Here is a 4,775-nt window from a genome sequence, read left to right on the forward strand (position 1 = left end):
CATTCTCCACAGCAGTCCGGCATGTTTGTGAATACTGTGAGGTACCGATTGGACTCAACTGAATTGAGAGGCGCCATTTCCCAAGACTTTTTCCAGTTACAAAACAAGCATCACATGCAATTTCGCAACTGCGGAGCTGTAAACCAACTAGAGAAGACAAGTTTGGGGCAGAAGTTTTGGAGAATTGTCACCCGACTCTGAAACATACACTTAAGCGAAATCTGGTAGGGTGATAAATCACCCAAATTTAGATGTTTTAATCCTGATACTCCATAGAGGAAGTGCAAACAGGACTTCTTTTGAAAACTAAAAGAGCATCAAACTAGAACCCGTCAGGGCTTCTTAGGAAGCTAAGCAATTTAGGGTGCTAAAAGTGGAGTTCAGTCATTGTTACCCTGTGGGCAAAATTACAGAACAATATGCTGAATTAAAGAAGGCCGTGAGGATACGTTCTGTGTTTGGTCTAATAGCAAGGCGGCTTTCAGTCCATTTGAGGCAAAAGCCACTGGTTTTGACTTCCAGACTGTTTCCGTGTGTCAATAAAGACCGCCCTATTACCGTGGGCGTTCCGCAGCACCTAAGCCCCAAGCGTGCTAAGGGCGACTTCCTTTGAAGGAAGAAGAGTAGTATCCCAAGCCAGCTATCTAGGGGTGTAGACCACCAAGGAATCTCATATGGGGGCTGCCAGGTGCTCTTTCGCATGGAACGTAAGCATAGTTAGTTCTGTTTGCTCGCCTAAACCAAGTGGACTGTGAGTCGGTTCTAACAAGAAGACCCGGATTTGTTCGCTGACTTCGTTTCCCACTTCCATCAAAAACACCCTCCGTTCGATTTGTGGTGTGTTATCTAAACGTTGCGTTTTCCAAGGATAATCCTCGACTTTTGAATAGTTGGAAGTCATCTTGAGGTAACCAAATGCAACTCGAAAGCAGTCTTCGGAAGGTAAGCATTGACAATCTTGAAACATTTGCATTTTAGTACATCCTGTATATCCAATAATGAATTTTCCCCGGGGCCCCCAATTTCGAATATTTCGGGAAATTTATAACGTTATTTCTTCAGCATAGATTTTTGTATTTCATGGAGCAGTGTAGTAAAATATGCTAGAGAAACCCTGAATCGCAAAAAAATCTGTGCACTGAAATGCGTAGTGTAGCCTTAGGAAAGTCGACGTGTACTATTTTGTGTTCGGAAGAATCAGTTGGCTGAGGCGCCCATTAGTCGGACAATGCTCTTAGCCGAAAAACAGTTGCTAGCGGAGGAAAACTTTTCTTCCAAAATGTTGCGTGTTGTTGCATCCGTGCTTGTGCTCAAGGCCATTTTAACATACATTTATGGTTTTGCGACCCATCAAATTTCATTGTCCACTGGGGCAATCATGCCTCTGGCAGAAAAGTTTGGTGGAAAAATTTCCCAACACCACAGAGACCCCGGGATGCCTAAGGGAGGCTCAAAAGCTTGGACTGGTTCTCTGAGCCCAATTACCCGATTGCTTTAGTCCATCAGGGGCACACCACACCCTTCGAAAATTCCGTTCCATTGTGCGAATGCTGGGGCAAGTTGGTTGAGGTTAGGATTTGCGAGGTTTTAGAGTTGTAAATAAGGTGCCGTGTTGCATGCCGCCCACCAAAAACGAACCGAAATTGATCTCCTTGAACTTCAACTGGAGTTTCTCTATTCCGGTTGCATATTTCAGCGATATGTTGCTTGGAGTATTTTGTTTAGGTGAACCAACCTTCGAGGTCACTGAGAACCGCCGATTTGTACGTGATAACCAATTTACGAAATAACTCTTAGCTTACTTTGACGTTTTACGGTGTTTTTCACTGAGAGATAACATGTACAGAATAGGGCACTTTTCCTGCCCAAATCGCAACCGGCTGATCAAATTTGTTTTTCCACGGGCATAGGCAAGACCATCATTGTTCATGCACTCATTTGAAAATATTTCGAAATCCAACGCAGGAAAAAACACGTGAAGTAAATCTATCAAAATTTTCTTCCGACCCCAGGGAGATATCGTGCTAAGCTATGATGGCCACTACATGCATTGATTCCGCACATAGTGTTGACCTTGAGTTACTCAAACAAATGTTACCAAAACGCTACCACCGGGGAATTTTGTGGTTTCGAATAAATATCGTCGAATGCAAAAACTGTTGAAAGCCTCCTTTTTTCAAACTATGGCTTTAGAGATTTTTGGCATGCGCATCCAAGGATCAGAGTTTTGGATGTACCAAATACAAGCCTGTAGTCACAACTTCGAGCAGTTCTCATCCGGCCCCGTCTCTGGGATGAGTTCTTGCGTATCCAGTGAATTTTCGCCCAGATTTGGCTAGCCTGGCTTTCCTTCTGCAATTTCGGCTTGCCTCCTGCACGGATTCAAATCCGTATACGGAGTTCGGTTCGCCCTATGTACTAGCAACTTGCCCCCATCCAACCTATTCCCCTGCACCTGACTTCCCTACAACAGCGCAACCAGTGAGTACGCTTACTTTCACATTAAACCACATTTTTGAGACAAAACTTGCCATGTGCTCTCAGTGTGAATTATCCCATCCTCGTCTCCGCTTTTGCTCGTTGTCACTCCTGCCATTTACCTAACCACCCAAGGTCACCCATGGCCAGCAAAGGTTTTCAGTTTTACTTCATGCCACCTGACTGTCTTTGAACAAGTCGGACCTCGTGACCATTGTTCCCAACAAGCTGGGAAATAACCTATTATTACTACATCATCGGGTACTCCCCACTGTTTGTGACATTGCCCTCTTTTTGTGCAATCCGCACCCCCACAAATCTCTCAGTCATGCTCCATTCTCACTGGGACACTATGATCATGCCAGACGTCATGCCACCCACAAGTTGGGAATAAACCTTATTATCATTATACAAACCTTGGAGTACGGGACTTTCCGACCAATGTATTGCATGTATTGGTTTTGAAAAGTATATGGAAGAAGGATATATGGATAGAGCGGCAGATCTATCTGAATTGGCCACAAACGTTGCACGCAGCTAGCGATGTTAGGAAAACAACGATACTCGACCTTTACAGGGATGCAGCGTTGGCACACGCCGTTTCTCAAATGAACAGACATGGAAAATACGTGGCGCATAAAGCATAGTTGGCACGGGTTGGGGACGCAGGAGAGATTGTAAAAGACAACAACGTGCGTTTATTGAGGCCAAATTGACGGACCCAATTCAAGCAAGATACAAAAGTAGCTCATGGTCACTTGAAGGCGCGTACAAGTGGACTACTCTGCCTAGCTGGAACTTGTGGTGGCCTATTGTAGGTGACCCGTAGTAGGTCGCGCGGTAAACAAGTGTTAGAAGGTATAATCTAGCTTTGGGAACGCCACAATTCAAGCGGTCGGAAACCCCGCACAGGGGCTACTTAAATTTGTTTCGATACGGCTGAGGTCGAAGTGCATGAGGAATGGAATCTGTCCGGTTGACGCAGAAAACTGTGCTTTCGGGAAAGAGGTGAATATAATCTCATAGATGTAAAAGTTGAAAAATATGAACTCAGGCTTTTTAAAATGGTTGTCTGAAGAATCTAATCGCCATCTCGCTCACTTCAGAGGTGAGAACTGTCTATCCATTAACATATTGTACACGATGTGTCAACCAGATGCACCTGTTCGCCGCTCGACCTCCCAAAGTTCAGGGGAAATACGAGTGTATTACCGGTTAGGGCTAAATTGCTATCCAAATGCGAACCGAAATCTAAAAAGTAGAGCAATATAAAACTGCGGGAACTGGATGGCTAAGGATGGGTAGCGATGGTAGGCGTCAAAGACAATAGGTGTGCTTGTGGTGGCCGGATATGAGGTGGGGCCCTAAGGTAACCTGAAACCTCGGGGCGTCGATGGGATGAAGGTGGGTCTCATTAGAGTAGGTTGATCAATTGGAATGCATATGAGGTCGTTTCCATTCTTCAATTTTGACCGTGGATTCAAGCACCTGTCTTGATCATACGGAAAACTCGGTAAGCGCGAGCGACTGAAGTTGAATTTGGTGGCTTAAGTTCTGGTAAGTGAGGGTTTGCTCGACAGGGCCGTGCTGAGTGGTGAGAAGTAGTCTTTTAAAATATCAATTAAATGAAAGAAATGACGGAGAGGACACGAGGCTTTTCTAGTAGGAGGTTTGACATGTTATTTGAGATTTGTATTCCACAATATAGCACGCTAATTTACACCCAGTAATAATGAATGCGCGCATGTCCATATGCATGAACGTCATGTGTCCTGTGCGGACACCAAGGCTGGGAGCAGAATAAGAGAGCAATTATCTAGCAGAAACTGTGCACAGATTGTAGCTTAGACCTACAGACAAAAAAGAATACAGCCGAGCACTTGAGCTACGCATCGTGTACAGGAGCTCATGTGTCAGCCCGCGCCACCTGGCAGACTCATCGTGTTTACAGCCATTTTACAAGATTAAGCTGCTCAGATAAGTCTGTACGGCGGACTCAATAGAGAGTTTCTTGGCAAACAACAGCGCAGACAGTCTAGAAATCAAAACTAATGGCTTTTGCCTCACGTGGACTGAGAGCCGCAGTAACGGTCGAACGGTATCTTCGAGTGACGCGTAATACCAGAACCTCCGGGTAGGCAAAACAAAGTCGGAGCTGGGCTTCTACACGGTACTATTAGAGTAAGAGAAATTCACAGTTTACACAAACCTCGACAGTAGATACCCGTCCAAAACAAACAGTCCGCTTGGACTACAAACGTTCAAAGCGAGGGAGCAATCAGGCTCCCACGTGCAAC

The sequence above is a fragment of the Opisthorchis viverrini genome, assembly GCF_000715545.1.
Source record: "Opisthorchis viverrini unplaced genomic scaffold opera_v5_135, whole genome shotgun sequence".
NCBI lineage: Eukaryota > Metazoa > Platyhelminthes > Trematoda > Opisthorchiida > Opisthorchiidae > Opisthorchis > Opisthorchis viverrini.